This window comes from Coptis chinensis, chromosome 4 (assembly GCF_015680905.1).
Source record: "Coptis chinensis isolate HL-2020 chromosome 4, ASM1568090v1, whole genome shotgun sequence".
In the NCBI taxonomy this organism is placed as follows: Eukaryota; Viridiplantae; Streptophyta; class Magnoliopsida; order Ranunculales; family Ranunculaceae; genus Coptis; species Coptis chinensis.
In genome coordinates, this window is record NC_141459.1 from 31,824,022 (window position 1) to 31,847,186 (window position 23,165).

The window sequence follows — 23,165 nt, forward strand, 5'->3', positions numbered from 1 at the left end:
GGAGATTGAGAGGGAGACGGAATGTGAAAGGACTATATGTATTTATGGTAATTAAAGACACGTAATTAATATTAAGTGGACAAATGGTACAATCAGGGAACCAAGAGCAACAGAGCCAAGGCTGTAGTGCATGAGCTGCTTCAATGACGAAACCACTGGAAGATATGTAATTTCCTTCCTTAAAAAAAAATTCCAAAACATATCAGACTCATAGAGTACCCAAGGACTATTAAAATCAATTTAACTCAACCAACAAAACAATTCTTCAAAGGGGCTTTTGTATTTGAGAAGACAAACAAATCTTTTTCTAAACAAAATTTGAGTGAATAGTAAAGTTTGCGACCATATATTATTTCCCATCGATCCCTATATAGTTTCTATCTAAGGTCACATAAAGCTAGGTTCTTATAGAAATTTACTTTGAATATGGAATTTTTTTTCTGATGAACGTTAAAACGGCTAAATAGCTTATTGAAACAAAACAGGACTAAAGTTAGTGTACCTCAGTTTTCCTATAATAGGAGTAAATGTCTTTAATGTATTCAACAACGGCAAGTGGATTATTCGAATCACAGCTGTCTATATCAATAATAGGATCTGGCGATACGTCCTCCATTTCAACCTCCTCCTACAATAATCCCAACGTGTAAGATCATCAGTTAAAATTTTTAAAACCCATTTCACAGAGCTGTCTTAGTTAATCAACAACATAGATAGTACATACAATCTCAACTTCTGTGAGTTTTGTGAACATCGGCAAAGGCAAGTCATTAGCTGCCTTGTACTCATCCACATCTATGATAGTACAGTCTTTCGGTAGTATTGATAGTTTTGGTTTTTTAGCTTCCTGTAATACAAAACAATCTTATTAAAAGATTCTCATGACAGTTGATTGAGTTCTCTGCTCCATTGGAATGGCAATCTCTTTCAGTTGTAGCTCTCGCTATTGTTCTATCTAATAAAGGCTCTGCTGTAGATTCTACTGATGCCAGATGATCCATTCCCATACAGTTGGTACCCACTTTTGCAGTTAACTCAAACGATACCCTGTGACCAATGACAATGTCATCATTTTGGGACCCATTGTCTGAGTCTGCAAGTGATGCAACCTCCGAAATCTGATTCTCCAGATGGAAATTGTCTCCGGAAGGTGGTGTCACGAGATCTGGTGTTATGGAACCAGAACCTTGATGTGGCCCCCAATTGCGTGTAGAGAACCCATCAATACTCCAAAGCTTAGGAGGTTCTCGGTCAAAGACTTAAACTCGAGAAAAGGATGTCCGCTGAAGTGAACTCATTATCCGGAAAGGAGAAGAAGTGCCCGAATTAGAGATCACTGAACGGGTGATAAGGTGGCCAACTGGGCTTCCCGGATCTGAGATAATAGGGACTGGAATTCATAGTGAGAAGGTGGAAATTTCGACTGGCTACACTATTTCTGCAACTTGCATCCAAATGAGGATGTTAGTAGTCGAGCAAATGGCACCTCCGTAACGAAGGTGTTGTCCGATGCAAAGGTTCCGAGGGGAGTAAAGGGAGCGATGGATGGTTCAGTGGTGAAGGTTGAGAAAACAGGTGGAGAAACTAACTGGGTCTCGTGCGCATAAGGCCTAATGGCAAAGATGGAATTGGGACCAGGGGAATAGACATTTGTAAATAGAGAAGTGAAGGATAAGAATCTCTGCTTTGGTGGACCGGTAGCGAAGGGGGTTATTGAAGGAATGAAGCAGGGGAAGAGGGAGGAGTGGTGAAGGGTAATGCAATAGTAGGTGGATGGGCTGAATTTCCGGTGGAAGCCCCAGCAGTTTCTGACACTACATGTTCAGGGACTAAGGCAGAATGGCCAATTCGCTTCCCATTTCTATGAGATCCAAAACACCAATATCCACTCTAGCGAATCCCCCATCTTCTTTTCTGCAATGTGCCCCAATACAGTTACATATGTAAGCTTGTAAAGAGAAATTTCAGTAAGCTAGCACATACTTTCTGTAGATATATAAATCTTGAAAATGAATACTTAAAAAAAATAAAGAAAAGAGATATCAAGAAAAGGTAGACTTGCACCAAATCATCCAAAGAAAGGTTAAAGTTGAAGCAAGTAACGAAATGAAGGCTGAATCCTACACCCCCGTGCTAGCCAAATGCAAGAAACTAATAAGTCTAGTAACAATTTATATTTACAGTAACAAAATGGGGCAGATCAAAAGCATATAAAATTGAGCATGCTGAACGACCTCAACGGCAGAATTTAGTTCTCATGACTGAGATATAAAATAACTTACAGCTATACAACTAAGTTACTTGAAAATCTTCTGATGTATTTTGAACAAAGGAAAAAAACAAAAAAACAAAACACCAACTTAATTTCCTTTTAAACAACCGATGCACCATACTTGCCAGCCAAATATTACCAACATCATTAGAATTACAAAGCAACTTGAGCAACAAAATTGAACTTTCAAAAACTAAGGGTCTCAAGAGAATCAATGTTGTAATTGGAAAAGCATAACCTACTCTGAAAACTTAGCATCTGTTATTTATCAAATTGTGTTAAAAGCTTCTAGCTGACGGGTTGTGGGGAAGAGAAATACAGAAAATAAAGAGGGTGCATTTTTTTCTCACTAAAATCCAGTAATATTTGGCTTCCATATAAACAAGAACTAAACACAAGAAAGTACAGATAACATCCAGTGTATCACCTCAATGTGCGTCTTGAAAGCGAGGACTCGAACAATATAAACTTGAGTACATGTAGCTATTCAAAATTCCATGACTTAGAAACCAGAAATTGGCTTGATAAGTTGATTTATCTTCGTAATTTATAATAAGATTTACCAATAAAATGCAAAGTATGATGTTGATCAAGAGAAAATCATCAACTACAAGAGGTGAATTCACCCATCAGTAGAAAGACTCGGACACTTTACTGTGGCTAGCTCAAACTGGTTTATACAAGTTCCTCGACCATGGACTATTATTCTTTCTAATGAGTCCCAAGTCCAACATTTTCAGTAGAAAAACAAAAAACAAACTCATACTATATTATTTTCTTATGTTTCAGTACAATTTAGAAATATCAGTACCCTGCAAATAGTTGTAACATAAAACGAAAAAGAAGGATACAACAAATATGTACCTCTGAAGTAAATATCTTGAGAGGAGAAGGTTGCTTGACCTCCTTCTGGTTTGCCAATTGCGCCGCAAACCGCCTTATAAAACAGCAAAAACTGATCATTAACTATCGATAAAAGCACATTTAATTCATTCCAGCTCAGAAAGAAATACAAAACTTAATACATTGTTCACTCCTAACCTTGTAATTGGTCGATGAACCGGAACATTAGTTAGATTCTATCATTAACTCCATTGCTTTTCCTTCAAAATCAAACAGTATACATATAAGGCAAAAGATCAAGTATTACAATTAGGTTAAAAGAGAGAACTTATCAAGTGTTTTTAGAACTTACTCTTGTAATCCTCTTTTGTTCACAACGACACAAGACTGATTTCTAATTACATTCAGATTAATCGTACTCAAAGCTCGTCGGTTACGTCCAACTTCAGCTGTTACCACCTTCCCAAATCCCACTCTTGCACCACCTTTATTAATCAACCACAAACCAAACAAAAAAAATTCAAATCAGAACCGTGGTTTTAGTTTTAGTTTTACAGCTCAATCCAAAACACACCCACATCATCAAGTAGAAGATCAAAAATATTACCTTGCAAATTCTTGGGTCCCATTAGTCCTGAATTGTTTTCTTTCGAAGTATTCATCTTTTTAAACTGTCCTAATACAACAACAACAACAAAGAAAGGGGCAAAAAAAAAGATCATTTTCTTGAAGATGTTTGTTCAAATACCTCAAGAACATATATTGACAAAACCACAAACCTTGTATTTCATGAAAGATAATCAAGAACAAATATCTCTGAGTCAGATAAAGCCTTTCGATAATCCCGTACCTGCAATAGGACCAAATCCGATGGAAGGTAAAAACCATAAGAACTAATAAAATATAAATTGATTTTGAAATTTGAAATTTGATTGACTGAGAGATTTGAGGAAAAAAATAAACATACCTGATTTCAAATTATGCAACTTGCTAATCGATGGAGTGATGGATACGAATATACGATGATTCTTTCTTCTTTTATTTGTTCTTCTTATCTGGTCACATGAAAAAATGAGAGCAACCCTCTCCATTGGTGATAGAGAAGGTTGAAGGACTTTTTGTTTTTTTTTAACGTCTAATAAATTAATTGATTAAATGGCTAATTAAATGCATTTATGGTGGCGTACAATTGAAATGATGCATGGTTTTGGTTTTTTTTATTCACCAGCCACATGAAATGAAATGACCAATTACTCCTAATTAAAGTACTAAGCAATAGTTTTATTTAAGGACAATATGGGTATCATATATTTACAAAAGCATAAAAAGACAAAGTTATCCTTTTAAATGGTATTGGAGTGTTTTGGTTTAATTATTTATCCAGGGTATCATGCGTAAGAAAAATATCCGGATGAATTTAAGGGTCCATGATAGTTATAGGTTATAGCCAAGACACGGACAATTTTTGGAGATTGCTGTATATTTGCAACTATTATAATTCTCATCTTGAACCCGATGTACGGAGAACCCAAAGAATTCGGCTTATCAACATTCAAAACCACTACACTTTTGTCGAACGTACTAAAAAGAACAAAAATGGTATATCTGAGCCTAGTGACTATTTTTATCCCAAGAGACGAAGCAACCGACCAGGTATCATAAGAATAAATCGAGATAGTGACTTTAGATGGCCACTATATCCTATCATTGTATCTGGTCAATGGGAGTCATCTGTTTCGATCGCTATTCCTTCCTTAGTTCACCCTATTTTTAATGTTAGAGGTACGTTATTTTACGAACCCATCTTTTGAACCAATCTTTCGCCCCTCCATTTGGAACCTTTTATCTGATTGGTCTACCATTGTGACCTTGTTTCAGTACTAAAACCTGCAACCTCGAGAAGTCTTGGAGAATTCATTCGAGTAACGGAGCTTCTGAAAGGCACTGATGAAGAAATATATGTTAGAACTGGTGCTGATAATATGGCAATCCAGCTTCAAACGTCGATTTACCCGATGTCAACAACTATGTTGCTCCCTTATACACTTTAAAGAGTAATGTGCTTAGAGGTAAAGATCTTTCAACTCCCCAACCTGTTATCCCTTCCAAAACTGCTCCATTTTAAAAATAGCCATGTTCGTATGAAAAAAAATTTAGAAAAACTTTTGATTCTTTTGAATTGCCTGTTAACACTCTTCGATGTTATTTTGATTATATGATAAATGGTTTTAAAATGACCGAAGATCTCTTTCCAAAAATCAAACAAGAAATTCTAGACTTCTATAATTATCCACTTTTGCAAGATGTGTTTGATCACCACTGCTTATTGTACACAGATATGGAATCTCGCATTCCTCATGTTCAAGACAAATCAACCAAATCTCTTAACAAGTTTCTGAACACGAAAAAAGCAACAGGTGGTAGTTCCTCCCAAGCTCCTACCTCTTCCAAAGAAAAAAATGTTGATACTGGTCTTCATAAAAAAGAAAAAGAAAAGAACCTTGTTCCACTGAAGCACCACCAACCTCGAAAGTGACTAAGGCTGCAAAAACTACCACTACTATTGCACCTGTCCTTGTGCCATCTAAATCTTCAACTATTCCAACCACTCATAAACCCATTGTTCCATCCACTGCTTCTGGTTCTTCTTCTCCATCTGAAGTTTTTGTGGTTGATTTTGTCCTTCAAAACCAGAAAAGGGTTATGAAATCTACTTATTTATTTTCTAATCCTCCGACACTTGGACTCGGAGAAGCTCTTATTATGAATACAATTCTTCCTCGAGATAGATCAGTGATGGCTGAAATCACCACAACTGAACGATTTCAAATTTTGTGTTCTTCCCTCGAAAAAGTAAGTATATACCTTTGGCCTTACTCTTATCTCTATTTGCCCATTATTTATAATATACTTATCTACTATATCTTGATTCTAGGCTAAAGTTGCTGCTGTCGGTCAGTTTGAGCATGATATGGGTACCTTTCGCCTTCTTAGGGATGATAATGACAAATTGAAAAAAGAAAAAGAAAAACTCTAACATTCTTTTGAAGAAGAAAAGAAAAAACATGCTCTCACTTTCTCCCAACTCAATGCTACTGAAACCGTTCATCATGTTGCGCATGCCGATATGAAGAAATTCGTTAACGAGAATACCAAGTTGATTAAGAAAATGAAGAACTCTTCTGCTGATATGGAGGTGAAACTCAAACAAGAAAAAACAAAAATAGCTGGTCTTGAGGCAGAACTTAAAAAAGCTAATCTCGAGCTAGTTGAGCTAGTTGCAGCTGAGGACAATATGAAATATTGTGTTTCAACTATGAAGAGTTTTAGATCATACCTTCCTACTGATGTTATTACTGAATACAACCTTGATTCTGATGATGAAAGCGATATGCCATCTAAAACTGTTGCCCCTGATCTTGAGAAAGATGTTGTCGAATCTGCTAGCCCTATCACTAAGGCTATCAAGAACGAGAAAAACAGCACTAAAGATAATGTGGCCATCCCACCTCTTGATCTTGGTTCATTTCGTCTTGATTCTTCTACTTTAGAGGGAATCGATATGCTTGCTGGTGTCGACCAAGCACTTGAAGCCAGATGCAAAGTTCTCAATCCACCCAAAAATTTCACCCCGAGCTGAAATTTACTCTGCTTTGTAATATTGATACAATGAACTGTCTTCTTTTCTTAAACTTGGTTCGATATATGAAATGGATCTATTTTGCTCATTTTGGCTTGTTTAATATTTACTCTACATCAGTTACTAATCATTTATACTAAAACACCTATCTGAAAATAGAACAAAAACGACTTTTGATACCACTCCACTTAAAGCATAGTATCAATTGATACTTAGTAATATTTTGTAATGAAAATTTGACTTTCGATACCACTCCACTTAAAAGCAGTATCAATTGATACTTAGTAATATTTTGAAAAGAAAATTCGACTTTCAATACCACTCCACTTTAAAGCAGTATCGATTGATACTTAGTAATATTTTGAAATAAAAATTTGACTTTCGATACCACTCCACTCTAAAGCAGTATCAATTGATACTTAGTAATATTTTGAAATGAAAATTTGACTTTCGATACCACTCTACTTAAAAGCAGTATCAATTGATACTTAGTAATATTTTGTAATGAAAATTCGACTTTCGATACCACTCCACTTAAAAGCAGCATCAATTGATACTTAATTAGTAATATTTTGAAATGAAAATTCAACTTTCAATACCACTCTACTTAAAAGTAGAATCGATTGATACTTAGTAATATTTTGAAAAGAAAATTTGACTTTTGATACCACTCCACTTTAAAGCAATATTGATTGATACTTAGTAATATTTTGAAATGAAAATTTGACTTTTGATACCACTCCACTTTAAAGCAGTATCGATTGATACTTAGTAATATTTTGAAAAGAAAATTCAACTTTCGATACCACTCCACTTAAAAGCAGTATTGATTGATACTTAGTAATATTTTGAAAAGAAAATTCGACTTTCGATACCACTCCATTTAAAAGCAGTATAGATTGATACTTAGTAATATTCTTGGCCTGGTATCGAGAGTAGGATCTACAAATCACCAGGATTTTCTGTTTGACCTGGTACAGATACCAGGATTCGAGCTCGTCACTTTGCTTGAATCCCACTTTGGTAATGAACCTTGTAACATTTACTCAATGTAAACATTCATTTTTAACAATAAATAAACTCAACCAACTGGCTCTTAGTCCAACATGCATTTAAACTTTACTATCATTAAAACCTAAAACTTTCCCGTACCCAAGAATTACTTTTTCATTAACTCTCCTTGTTTTCTTAATAATCCACATTAAATTACCTCGTTTTCTTGCAAATCCCCATTAAATTACCTCATTTTTATAATTTTTATTGCTATAAAAAAAAAAGACCATCATTTGCATGATTCTGAAAAAATCTTTTGTAAACCTCTTTCTGAAAATACCCAATCCTAAAAAAAAAATGTCTCTTATCTCAAACTTCTTTATTATTCTTGCCATTTTTATGGTTCTCCCCGACTGGCCTCATTAGTCTGACTGTCCTACCACCGATTACTCAGATGACTATGAAGAACAAGAAGAAAAAGATGAAAAAGAAAAAGAAGAATATGAAGATGAATGGCTTCCGACCCGTACTGTTATGAAAAGGATAACGATGAAGATGATAGTGATGATGAGGATGATGGTGACGATGGTGATGATGAGGATGAAGATGAGGACGAGGGTGACGACGATGAAGATGAAGATTAATGTTTTTCTTTATGTTATTTTAGTGTTTCCTTTAACATGTAACAGCCTTGTTTGGCCTATGTTTTTCTTATTTTAATGAATTATTATCCGCCTACTATTGCTTCACCATCAAGCTTTCATTACAATAAAAAGAACAAAATTGAATTTCAATACTATTCCCCTGATATATTTGGAACTGAAAAATAAGATAGAAAAGTATTCCTTATTGTGACATACTTTAGGCGTCTCCCTCTTTTTATTTTGACTTGGTATCGAGCATACGATACTATATATGCAAAAAAATTCATAACGATCTTGACCTGATATCGATATCTTTGCCAATACCAGGATTTTTCTCACAATCTTGACCTGATATCGACATCTCTACCAATACCAGGATTCTTATCACGATTTTGACCTGATATCGATTCTCCTGTCAATACCAGAATTTTTTTACCCGAACTTGACATTGCTGCCAAGAACTGGATTTTTTTACCCGAACTCGACATTGCTGCCAAGAACTGGATTTTTTACCCGAACTCGCATTGCTACCAAGAACTAGATTTTTTTACCCGAACTCGACATTTCTGCCAAGAACTGAATTTTTTACCCAAACTCGACATCTCTGCCAAGAACTGGATTTTTTTACCCGAACTTGACATTGCTGCCAAGAACAGGATTTTTTTACCCGAACTCATATTGCTGCCAAGAACTAGATTTTTTACCCGAACTCGACATTTCTGCCAAGAACTGGATTTTTTTACCCGAACTCGACATTGTTGTCAAGAACTAGATTTTTTAACCTGGTATCGAGATGAGGATCTACAGATCACCAGGGTTTAGGTTTGACCTAGTATCGAGATGAGGATCTACAGATCACCAGGGTTTTTGATTGACCTACTATCAATATATAATTCTAGAAATACGAGCATCTGTGATATTTGCATAGATATTGCTTTTGGAAATAACAATCTTTTTATTGAATGTATAACTTTTGAGAAAAAAACACATGATGATACTCAAAATATTCTTTATTGATAAAATGCTTTCAAATTACTTATATTTTGAGGCTTTGGTAATATTACACCTTTAGCCATTTTTAAGTAGTAAGCTCTATTGATTCCTACTTTGTGAATGATGTAAGGCCCATCCCAACTTGCTACTAGTTTGCCAGCCCCTTTCTTTTTAGTTGCTTGAGTACCCACTTTCAAGACCAAATCACCTTCTTGAAAATGTCTTTCTCTCACTTTCTTGTTGAAAACTTTTCTGAGCTGCCGATGGTATGTGTCAAGCCTTAATCTTGCTTGGTCTCTTGTTTCCTCAAGATTGAGGACTTTTGCTGCCATTACTTCATTATTTAGGCCAGTCGTTAAGACTTTGGTTATGGATGTCGATACCACCATTTCTGATGGGGTGGCTGCTTCCATTCTATAAGCTAATATAAAAGGAGATTCACCCGTGGCAGTTCGAGGTGTCGTTCTATAAGCCTATAGAACGCTATTTAACTAATCCACCCAGAGACCTTCCTTGTCATCCAACTTTTTCTTGATATTATCCATAATGGTTTTATTTGTTGCTTCTACTTGCCCATTACCCTGAGCATAATATGGTGCAAACATGAAATACTTCACCTTGTATGATTCCAAGAAAGCTTGTACCTTTCCTCCCTTGAACTGTGGCCCATTATTTGATATAATGACATATAGCAACCCATATCGACATATTACTCTTTTGAAAAGAAATTTTATCACATCTTGCTCCTTTATGTGCTGTAAGGCTATGGCCTCTACCCATTTGGTGAAACAGTCTGTGACCACAAGCATGAATCACCTTTTCCCTCTTCCAGGTGCTAGAGGTCCGACAATTTCCATTCACCATAGCGTAAAAGGCCATGGGTTCGTGCATTTGAGGCCAAAAATATCCTTGCCTCGTGATTTTATTCGCCAATAACCTTCCAGCTGAATGGTTCCCACACTCTCCTTCGTGTAATTCTGCAATGATTAAATGTGTCTCTTCAGGTGATATATGATAATAGCCCAAAACTATAGTTTTAACCCCTTAATAATATTACATTTAGACCAATTATGTGTATAATAAATAAGAGTTAGTACTGTTTACGTACTTTTGTATATTTCAGGTCTTGGAGTCAAATATGTGAAGAAATATGTCACTTTTGCAAGAGAAAGGAGCAAAGGTTGGTTGCTAAGAAGTTATATGGTTAAAGCCCAAGTTTCAAGGAGAAAAAACCTTTTTAAAGCCCAGTCAAAGCTGACAAGTCAAAGTAAACGCAGACAGAAATAGAGCAGAAAAGTCAACAGAACTTCCGCAAGCCGTATCTTTGGATTCAGGCCTCGGAATTGGGCCTACTATATGTCAAAATGACCGGCGTGGAAAGAGCTTTCTAATGGTCTAGTCCTTGATCTAATCAGAGAAGTAAAAATGTACAAAAAGGCTATTGCAATAATTTCCAGTAGAGAGACCCTTTTTAGACTTAAGTAATTAGGTTTTGGACTTGATTTAATGGCCCAAAACATAGCTCCAAAGCCCATGCATGAAATTGTAAACCTAGCCCTCTCCTATATAAAGAGAAGTAAGGCTAAACTTTATAATCTAACCCTTCCATTAGATATAATAATTTAGATCTCACCCTTAGTTAATTAAGTTTTCTATAATTAGTTTTCTTTAGTTTTAAACCCAAGTTATTGATTTATTAGCCTAGCCACCATTAATTCAATTCAAGTTATTATTAATAAAGTGGTTCTTCATTATGTCTTATTCTTATTCTTATTCTTTTAATTATGATATTCTAATGAATCATAGCTAAACCTCTATTAGAGGGGTTTGATTGAAGGTTTGATGAAGACTTGATGTGTTAGTGTAGAATAAGTTGTAGTAAAATATTACACTTTAGAAGGTAGTTAGATCACCATGAGTGTAGGGAGGATTTCCTGCCATTGAACAGATGACACGAGTATGGGAAATAACTTAAGGCTATAGATGTCTAGAATGAGACGAGGACAATCAGATCAGTTTCGTGAATAAGTGATCTCGTGCTTAGCACGAGTGTTTAGTGGATATGTGCTAGGCACGTGGCTGACCACCTCTAAGTATGACAGTTCTCCAAGTTATTAGGAACTGATATAGACAGTTCCTACATAGAAGGAAACTAAAGATGACGATCTCTGATGATAAGGAAGGAATCGTGATGACATATCTTAAGAGTTACCTTTTAGATATAATCCTCCCATACGTGATGGGACATTATGATCAACAAGGAAACTTACCTCTCATAAGATATGGTCTAGATTCAGACTTCCATAAGAAGAGGAATCCTAATAGGAAGGCAGAGTCCAAAGATGGAAGGGAACTCACAAGCGGTGGGGACAGCCCTAACCCTAGGACTCTCGTAGCTCTTCCTATATAAACCATAAGGATTCACTCTTAGGAACTACGCAAAAGAGGGTTTGATTCTCCTTAAGAACAAAGGAGATACATAGGCAGCCGTCACACGGTTCAACCCTGAACTCACCATCATCTTATCCCTTCTCTATTCAGTAGAGGCTTCAAGATCACAAGGCACAGAGGAAGATCAGGGGATACTCGGAATTTCCCCTACATCTTTTGGCGTCGTCTGTGCGGATGAAAGCAGGTAAATATTCATTTTAAATGATTGATTTAGTTTAAAAACTCTTACTGATGTTGTGATGGTAGGAGCAAAAGAAACAAAGGGTGGTGCTACCACATGCAGCGTCGCCATCAGAGAAAAAGAACACGAGATGCCTGAAGGGGGTGAGAATGTCGATTACCACGATGAGAATGATCCCTCCCAAGGACCTGTAACCAACCCTGATGGACTAGTTGTTCCTCAGAGCAGGTCCCAGGAATAACTCTCAGGAGGAACGTTATATTGGTGAGAATGCTGTCCTCACCAACCCAGAGTCTGTTCAGGCGAGTCAGGCGGTGCAGGCTCTAGAACAGCAAAGAAGCAACCTTGAGCGAGAATTACAGCTGCTAAGGCACTTATACTAGTCTGACACAGGGAAGGAGCCACTCATCGATCTCGATGATGACGACCTTCTGGAAGGTGGTCGTGCTAGGAACCCAAGGCATGGGGATCCATTACTATGCGAGCCATCTGAGTCAGAATACAACAACTCATATAAGGACTCAGGAACAGCCTCAGAACTGGAGTCCCCTGACCAGGATCGTGATGTCGACCCTCGACACCGTAAAAGACCTCAGAACAGGAAACTCTCTACCAAAGAAGTGCATGGGAAACTGAAAAGAATGACCTGATCCGTCAGATGCATCGGATGACAGGCAAGAGGAGAAAAATGCAAGACTCTCTTGTTCAATCTGTTATAATGGGGTGATAAAAGTAAAATGAGTAGTTTACCTACGAAATGAACGATGAATTCAAAACGTAAGTAAACTAAAACTAAACTTTTACTATCTCAATTATCAAAGCTTCTACTCTCAATGCGAATTGCACTAAGTGGAGTAAGAAGTTCGTTCCACTCCTAGTTCCCTAGCATGGATTGTCTTCTAAGTTTAAGAAATCAGTCTTAAGTCAATGAGAGCTTTACGAAATGTTATGCTAACAAGACGCGTTAATTTAAATAACAAGATATAATATAAACTAAAGTTAATCTATGAAAGCTACGGGAATACGATTGTTTGACTCTAGATAAAGAAATAGAGGGGAATTAAATCCACCTCGAATCCAACTTAATAACCTAGTATAGATTGTCGTATCTCGATTCTTACGTTTTCACGGCAAGAATTTCGAGTCTAATCCCTAGTGTTCATGGCATTCCTACCGGACACTAACTAGCATGTGAGGTCGTCCACCCATTCTCATGGCAAAACACGACCTTCTAGAGTGGAATAGATTCTACTACCAATTCTATACTAACCACTAAGTTTTCATCAAGGCTTCATCAATCCCTCTAATGGAGGTTTTAGCCTTGAGTCATCAAACTAACATTTCCCATTGAATCTAAACTAAACATAATGTAAGAAATTGAGATTTACTTAATTAAACAATAATAAATCTAATTAATAACTAAGAATTGAATGATAACAAGAATTGAAATTAGATCTAGAATGGAAATGACAAGAACGAAATTGAATAATAACTATTTTATTTATCTAATCAATCAAGAACAATCATTCAAGAATTTAATCTAAAACAAGAATTGTAATGGAACTAAAACTTAATTAATTAATTAAAACAGATCTAGAATTCTATATATTAATTTAGGTCTAACTAGCTACCATTAACAAAGAGCTAAGCTTTTGTTTTTATACATTCAGATCCAAAAATCGTGCATGGGCTTGGAGCCATGTTTTGGGCGTGAGAATCGTGCCCAAAACCCAATTCTTTTCAAATTCAAAAGGCCCTTCAGCTGCAGTTGGCTTCCACAGACTTTTTGTCCACTTCTGCTCCTCTGATTGGGTCAAGGCTTGGACCATTGGAAAGCTCTTTCCGAGCCGGTCGTTTTGACATAAGGTAGGCCCAATTCCGAGGTCTGAGTCCAAAGATATGGCATTCCGAAGTTCTCGACCGTTGCTCCTTTATCTCGCTAAAGTGGCACATTTACGCACATAATGGACTTTGAAGCCTGAAATGCATAAAAACACGTAATCAGTATTAACTCTTACTTATTATTCACATAATTGGTCTAACAGTATGATTATTAAGGGGTTAAAACTACAGTTTTGGGCTCTTATCATGGGGGCAGGCAGATCCATTTGTATCACAGGTGATGAGGAAACCATATCCCCGTGGTTACAGACAACCGAAGTTCAGTGTCTTTAGTGGCAAGTCAGATCCGGTGGATCACGTATTCAGGTATCGTGCCATTATGGGATAATATGAGAGATATGATCATGTCATATGTCAGGAGTTCAAAGCCTCCCTGTCTGGATCTAAGCTCTAGTGGTACCACAAATTACCTGAGCGTCAAATCAGGTCCTCAGAATAACTATTTAGGACCTTCATAGACAACAAGCATCAGCCAAAACGGATCGATGCATTGTTCAATATCAAGAAAAAGAATGGAGAGGCATTAAGATCCTACATGCAATGGTTCATGGAAGTTTCAATCCAAATAGAGTCTTGTGACGAACAGACTGCTATAATAGCTTTCAAACAAGGGTTGGATGAAAAGAACGCGTTATTCAGATCTCTCTCCAGGAAACCACCCCGCAATTTAGAGGAACTCCTTGACAGGGTTGAAACTTATACGGGGTGGGAAGAGGATGTCCTGAACAAACGTCAGGAAGCAAAGAAGACTAGTCGGACACTTCCTGGTTCCTCGAGAAGGGAATGGATATTCTTCCCCTCAAAAATCTAAGAGAGACCATAATCGTGGTCGCCAAAGGGCCGAATCCCCATCAAAGGGACAAATGCCCAGAGGGCAATACCAAAATGTAGCCAATAGTGCAGATGGAAAACCACAGAAGAAGCCACGTGTGAAGGGAGCTGAAGAAGCTCTTCCCTCAATGGATAGAAACTTCGCTCCTTTGAACAAAATGCCAGATGAGGTTCTGGGCTCGATAAAAAATCAGAGTTACCTCAAATGGCCAGCTCCGCTAAAGCCAGGCTCCTTGGGTACCAGAGACCAAAAGACCTACTGCAAGTTCCATAAGAGTATGGGTCACAGCACCAGAGCCTGCAAGACCTTGAAAAATGAACTACAAGATCTGATTGAAAGGGGGTATTTGAAGTAGTTTGTGGCACACAAACAGGCGAACGCATTACAGTCTAAGAAGATCAGCACGTCAATTCAGGATCCCCCAGGTACTGGACCGTTCAATGGCCGACTCGAAATAAATATGATTTCCAGAAAAACAAGCAAACGAAGTAGACATATCACTGACAAGAGTGTGCGATATCAAATGCGCATCGCCAAGCAGATGAGGATCATGAACAGCGAGCTGACTACAGGAGCTTTGATAATAGTAAAACAATAGTTTCACCTACGAATAAATTATGAAGCTCAAACGCAAGTAAAACTAAAACTATTTTCGTGTGTGTTATCAAAGATTTCTACTCTCGAATCTATCGAAATAGAGTGAAGTAAAAGATTCGTTCCACTCCTAGTTCTTTAGCATTCAATGTTTTCTACGACTATCGGTGTATCCAAAGTTAATGAGAGTAATGGTGGGAAATTATACTGCGATGTGAATTATACTAACGAGATACGATACTTCAAACTACGGAATTTCTAAATTGACTATATGATAAGGAATTAGGGGGGATTGATTCCACCTTAACTCGACTTAATCAACTAACAAAGATTCATCGTGATCCAAATTTCAATGCTTTCGCATATCAAAATGGTATTTCTAATCCCTAATTATACATGGCAATCTCTACCAATTAATAACTAGCATGTGAAGTAACCAAACCCATTTTCATGGTGATCTAATTACTTTCTAGAATTGAATAGATTATCACGACGATTTCTAAGTTAACAAAGATCAAGCTTCATCAAGGCTTCTTCAACCCCCTTTAATGGAGGTTTAGCCTATAATCATTATGCTATCATTTCCAATCGAAATTGAACAAGACATAATATAAAGATTCTAACTTTATTAATATAAATATTCTAAACAATAATTCAAAATTAAATTAACTCTAAGAAATGATTAACAACTAAGATATGAATTTAAATCTAAGTAATTTACTAAATCAAAACCAAAATTATGAAGAACTAACTATTTTTATTAATCTAATAAAGGAATAACAATGATTCAATAATCTAAATTAATACAAGGTATGAAAACTAATTAATTGAAGAAAACTAGATCTAGAACTATCCTCTAATGGCTACTTGCTACCTAACCTAAGTATATCTTAAGAGCTAAGTCTTGTCTATTGAAATGGAGGAGACCAGATCCACATTTTCGTGCATGGGCTGAGGAGCCATGCTTTGGGCCAGAAAATCGAGCCCAAAGCCCAATTTCTTCAGTCCACAGACCCCTTTCCAGTCGGATTTGATTTCAGCAAACTTTTAATCCATCTTTGCTCCTTTGATTGGGTCAAGGCATGGACCATTAGAAAGCTCTTTCCGAGAAGGTCGTTTTGACATAAGGTAGGTGCAATTCTGAGGTCTGAGTCCAAAGATACAGACTTCGGAAGTTCTAGTGACTTTTGTGCGCTGTTTCTGCCCGCATTGACTTTGACTTTTCAGCTTTGACCAGGCTTTACAAAGGCTTTTTCTCCTTGAATCTTGGCTTTTAATCACAAAACTTCTTAGCAACCAACCCTTGCTCCTTTATCTAGCCAAAGTGACACATTTCTACACATAATTGACTTCAATGTCTGAAATACATAAAAGCACGTAATCAGTATTAACTCTTATTTATTACTCGCATAATTGGTCTAAAAGTATTATTGCTAAGGGGTTAAAACTACAGTTTTGGGCTCTTATCAAACCACCCTCAAATAGCATTTTGCTTGTCCTCAAGCAAATATGAGAAATTAGAATAAGTGACAAAAAATGGAGTTCTAACTAATTTCGTTTTACCGAGTGCGATTGCATTGACCATATGCAACAAGGCCTTAAACCACTAGGAATTCCCTAGTGGACGAGTTATAGCCTCGTGAGAGTTTTCCAGTGAAGGTACTCACAAACTTCATCTATACTACAACGACTAAGAAATAAAACTATTGTTTCCTTATTTATGCTCCCAATTATCTATATATCTCACTAGCAATGAATACAGAATAATCAAGTCAAAACCTAAGCTAATATATGCATAATAATCAATCATCTACGAATAAACATATATATAATGAGTAATACTATGAAATGCACTAGCAGTCCGCTTTTGAAAACTTCGAAATAAGCGCCCTTAAGTAGGTCCTCACATAAATGTCAAGACAAAAACCACTCGGATTTTTCTGCTCAAGTTTCGCTACTCCAGTGTGTAGTGGGCACACTTTACCTTACAATCTCAATGACACACAAGGAAGCCGAAGTCGATCAAACACATCTGCCACTTACTATCACAATAACCTATTCCTAATTGAGCTAGAGGTCTTTATTAGGTGTTGTGGGGATTAGGAGATGGTTTAAGAAGGAAGGAAATGGATATTCAAAAAGGACAAGTCTAAGATAAGAGAGTCTTCATATTATGTAACTAGAGAAAACCTTGTTCTTTACTTTTGCTTCTACACTTTGTTTCCATCCTTAGCCATATTTTTCTTTTTCTTTGGCTTTTGACTCCTTTGATTCTATTTTTGGAGTTCTAACTCTTTATTTTCTTTTATTATTTTTTTTATTTGGATGAAAACTTTCTTTTCTTATTTGAAGTGACTAACAAATTCTTGATTCCAAAGGTCTTTCTCTTTTCTATTCTTCATCTCTATTCTCAGACTCATTCTACAATTGGTAGGTTGATTTTTTATTTTTTTATTATTTTATTTTTTTTATTTTGTTTTGTTTTTGTAACAGGGTAAAGGATTTGCGGTTTATGAAAGGTTAAAGAAAGGCTCAGAGGGGTGATTAGCGGAAAATAATTCATAGGTTTGAATTTCTGGCTATATCGATCCAAAGAGGGCCTAAATTCTCGCTTAGGATATGGTATAGTGATCAAGCAAGTGGACGTGTGATTTCTCTATCCGGATTTTACTTCTCCCTTGTGTCATTTCTCTAACGTTTCACTCATATAAGGCTTTAGGCTATATTCTCACAGGATTTGTAGAATAAGTACTCTAGCCTAGATTTCATAAACTTACTGCCAAACAATCATAGATACTCATGTAATATATTTATAGATAGATGCAAAGATTATTACCTACATATTAACCTAAGTTTCTAAAAATTATTCTAATGCAAAAGCTACGTGAGACTTCTAGATTATTCAGAGCGTAGAGAAAGAAAACAATACCAATATTCCTAAGTGTATAGCATAAATTTTTTATTTATATTTTTAAAAAATTTGAATTTTTACTAGAAAACAAGTGCATACTGTACATATCTATATCCTAACAGATGCCTTAATTACACGTGTTTCTATGCCCCCAAACAAGAAGCATGCTTTGTCCTCAAAGTATTTAAATAAATAGGGTAGAGAAATACCATGGAAACGCGTGAAATTCTGGAACATCTGCAAAACAAGGTTAAAACATACTAATATAGAAAAAGAAGAACAGACGCAACTCTATATGAGTTTCACCCGTTATGGGGTTAACAAGAATCAAATTGCTTGGGACATAAGCAGACACTAACTGAAACTAAAAACTTACCTTAACTCCCGTTTAAACCTCATCCTCCTCATCTTCAATAAAGAAATGAGGTTCCTTTGCATCCTGCCATGCCATGGTAATTTGCCAGGCTTCACGCCACTTATCGTCTACTATAGCTAACCTGTCAAGTGCCACTTGGTCAGATGGGGTGTAAGGTGCAACCTGATGAGGTTGTATCCTCCACCCTTGCCAAGTCATTGTATGGAACGATCGAATAATACAATTGGTCTCATAATGTCGACCCCAACCCAATCTGTGAAACGGGCACAAAAAATAGGGAAGAAACATAGCATAATACGACAAATTTAAATAGGCATAAGAAGGTACTTATGCCTCTTGCTATGGGCTTGGGCTAAACTAGACATTAGGGTCTGGGGAATATCATAGAGTGTACGTCCCCCAGCTAAAGCAAGGAAAATATCACAAGTTTCATCATTCACAGAAGAATAACGCCATTCCCCTCTAATGTTTAGCATGATCCAAAACATAACAGTGCCCACGTTCATAGACAGGCTACCAAGGGAGGCGTTATAATCCCCTTGGTCCTCTATCCTAAATATTCATGCCCCGTAATGCTCATGTAAATCCTCATAGTTATACATGTACATATTATCCACCAAATAGGCCCATGAGTCTTGTATTTCAGCAGGCATAGCAAGTCCAAGCACAAAGGCAAGCAAGAACCTGGAAATTTCCATCGTTTCATCCTCGATGATGATGGAGAACACTTGTTCTTCATCTGGTCTATCAAAGAACTTACAATTATCATAAAAATAAGATGTAAGAGCGGGAGAATAAAGTTCATCAGGACTTACCAATAGTGGCTCCCAGCCTGCTAGAATGATCACTTCGTGAAACCACGCACCATAGGTGTTACTTTGGAACAAGTCTTCAAAAGACTGTTTCGGTATGATACGAGGGGATGTCATCACCAATCTACTCGCTGAAATAGCTGCAAACGATCCTGGAACAACCCACAAAAAATCTGAATTTTTCGTGCCCACGTGGGTCAGGGCGTGGGGTGCGCTCAACCTATGCCTGGGTAGGGCGCAGGATGCGCCTTGGTGAATTTTGAGTTCCAGGCACTTAGGCACAGGGCCCGCTCACGTGTAGTCTTGGTAAGGAGCGGGTCGTGCTCAGGATGAAACTGGAATTTCAATGTTTTGGGCGCGGGTCGCGCTCAAGTTTGGGCTTGGTAGGGCACGGGTCATGCTCTGAAGAAATTTTGACTGACAGTGCCTAGGGCACAGGTGGCGTTCCACTGGGGCACAGGTGCGCTCCAAGGTGCTGAAATGCGGAAGTGAGAAGGAAAAAGAAGGAAAATGTGGGAGTGAACGGTGAGAGATGAAAGTGGGATGTAGTGTGGGTTGTGAGTGAAGAATGAAGGAAGTTTATATAGGTTGTGAGCTTCCAAAATGAATCGGCAAGTTGCCAAAAAGTTTTAAGGCAATTGCCGGAAACAAAATATTTCCGAAACCGAAAACGGAAGCAACCCATATTCTCTATTCTAAAACAAACCCAATATCTTTTAGGTTGAATTTAGGATAGTAACTGCCTAACTCATTGAGATTTCATCCTAACACCACATCTAATCCTAGGCATGCCAATATGGGCAATATTCTCAACCATCACTCCAAAACAACTTCTAAAATGGAGGATCATATAACAAATCATGCTATAGTAAATAATACCACCCCCAAACAATTCGGGAAGGTGGGATTAACAATAAAAACAATGCACAATTTGAAAAGAACCACATTATATTAAAATTGAAATTCAAACAACATTTAACTACCAAATTCAAATTTAACTACTGAATTCAAAACTTAATATCCGAACTAATAAAACAATAAAAACAATAAAAACAACTAAATAACATCGAAACAACAAATTTTTCGAAAACTCTAGCCACATGATGAAGATGGACCCTGAGATGGAGATTGGGCCTGGGATGAAGATGGGGCATGAGATGAAAAAGGGCCTGAGCCATCCGTCCTTTGACGATGACGCTCATGCCTCTCAGACTCATCTGAAATAGAAACCTCCAAGGGTGGCATGCGTCGTAGAATCTCTACTTAGAACAGGCATTGTGCTTCCATTGCTGCTTTCATCTCTACTTTCATCTCTTTATAATGCGCATCGTGATGCTGAAGGAGTGTCCCCATGTTATACAAGAGATCATCCTGACCCTTTTCGAGGTTTTCAAAACTCGTCTGAAGGTTCTTTTGTTTATTTCAAATTATAATCTGCTTATCCCGTACATCTTCACAAATAGCATAAATGCAATGCACGCCAGTATGCAACACTGACATGCGTTCTAAATCAGACGTACACCTCTCCAAGGCATCTTCATCCAAACATGCCATGTCCTCCATTTCCTCATCCGAATCAACCACCCTATCCTCCGGCAACATCCAAGTCTTTTGGATACACTCCGTATAAATAACTTCATTTGAATGCAATTTCAACATAGTCGCTCAGTTCTTGGTTCCACCCCCCAAGACAACATTATCTTCGTAATTAAAGCAGGAAATGGTGTAATACTCTTCCCAACTCCGCTAATCATATTTATTAAAAAGAATAAAAACTCGAGGATACATAATTCATACCTCTTCTCTTGCAATATCCAGATAACGTGCAGACATATCAAACCGATGTCACTCACTTTCTCCTTCCCAATGACATTCTTACCAATCCACTGAGCTACAGCCAGTTGGTTGGTTCGCAGAGATGACTGTCGAGCACAATGAGAATTCGGATTGTATTGACCCTCCATGAGAGTGTCTTTCATCAATGCAGGAACTCTAATATACTAGGATTCCTGCACGGTGGCTTCGAGGTGGCGTTCAGGCGTAATGCCTACAATCTCAGCCAACTTCTCTCTCGATAATGCTCTCCTAGTCCCACCCACTTTCATGAAAATTTTATGACTATCCAACTCTCTCTTCTTATAGAATTGTTCGACCAAATTGGAGTGGTAGAAATCATCTGTCGAGTACCACAACCAATTCCAATTCCTCCTAATCATCTCGTCACGAAAAAACGGCGTAAAGCGGGCGACAGTAAAAGCTTGTTCCATGAAAATTCTTCGTCTTAGAGCCATTGAAGTTTTGAGTGGATTTGTGGGTTTGAATAAGGTGGGGAATGGAGTTAAAATCAAACTCACTTAAAAGAATGGAAAGAGGCGCGGTGGTGGTGGTGGCAGTTCAAAATTCTTAGTTTTTTGGATCTTTTCGATGGTTGAAATTGTTTGAAATTGGTGTGGGTTAAGTTAGGTTTTCTTTTCTTTTTTTTTTTTCTTTTTTTTTTTTTTTTTTTTTTTTAAATTTTGGTGCTAAGGTTTAAAGCTTGTTAATGGCGGTGATGAAAACAAACTCGCGACTGTTGGTTTGAAGATGGAGACGCACGTGCATGGCACGTGCGCACGAGATTCGGCCCAAGCCCAATTTGGTTTTTCAAATTTTTTTTTTTCGATTTTTCACCCAACTTCAAACTAAAATTGCCGCTTCGTTACCGGTCCGATTTTTGCAAATGAGATATGGAAATGATCAAGAGAGAATTTCCAATCCAATGATCCATAAAACACTCTATTCTGACAGTGGGTGACATATGAGAAGATGGAAAATGCCTCAAAGTGCGTGCATGACGTAAGTTATGCGAACGAATGAAATCTAAATTCATAGATAATGTCAACCCGAATTGAAATACGATTAAACGGCCTAAGCAACACAAATAGAAAGTTGAACAATCCAGTACGGAAAAACGAACACCCACTACACCATAACAGCCTATTTGTAACGGATATGCATCCGTTACAAAAAATACTAGTAACGGTTATTTTTCGTTGACACAAAAGCGTGACTAATATTAGTAACGGATATTTGTAACACTTATTATCCGTTACAAAATTTACTAACGGTTATAAAGTGTCACTAAAATTAATTTCAGTAACGGATATATAACCGTTATAATTTATTAGTAACGGTTATCAAATTTGTTTATCATCTATTAGTAACGGATATAAGCGTCACTTTGATTTTCCATTGCTAACGGTTCTGTATCCGTTACTAACGAATTTTCATTCTATAAAAAAAAATCTATTACTAACGGTTCTGTATCCGTTACTAACGATTTTCCATTGTATAAAAAAAATAAATTGGTTTCTCTGGCCCTACAATTGGTATATCTACACTTAAAAACAGATTTGAGAACTACAATTCAACAAGAACAATCTCTTCAAAGTGAACCAACAGTGATGCTAACAAAGTAATTACTACATTCCATCAAATAGCATACATTTTTCATCCAACCAAGATCCTAAAAAAGTAGATACAGTCAAACCATAAATTTAAGTTTGTCACAACAAATCAATAAACAATTCTTATAAAAATGTTGTTCCACACTCACTTTCTGGCATTGTATTCACGACGTACTCTTCTAAGATCTGCGGTCTGAGTGAAAGACCCAATAGTGGTTGTTGGAAGGATGGGAAGGTTTAACTTCTTCTGCTGAGCATCCAACCTCGCACTCACA

General features: G+C 37.1%; 1 long non-coding RNA gene and 1 pseudogene across 1 annotated transcript; both read right to left on the reverse strand.

Moving 5' to 3' along the window:
* Window positions 1–1,259: 1,259 nt before the first annotated feature.
* Window positions 1,260–2,417, reverse strand: LOC147503208 (uncharacterized protein At1g76660-like; annotated as a pseudogene).
* Window positions 2,418–3,079: 662 nt separating this feature from the next.
* On the reverse strand, window positions 3,080–3,797 carry LOC147503209 (uncharacterized). Its single transcript, XR_015220141.1, has 4 exons — window positions 3,723–3,797; window positions 3,468–3,600; window positions 3,314–3,375; window positions 3,080–3,209 (listed from the first exon to the last, which is right to left on the reverse strand). It is a non-coding gene; the product is annotated as an uncharacterized LOC147503209 (long non-coding RNA).
* Between the last annotated feature and the right edge of the window lie 19,368 nt (window positions 3,798–23,165).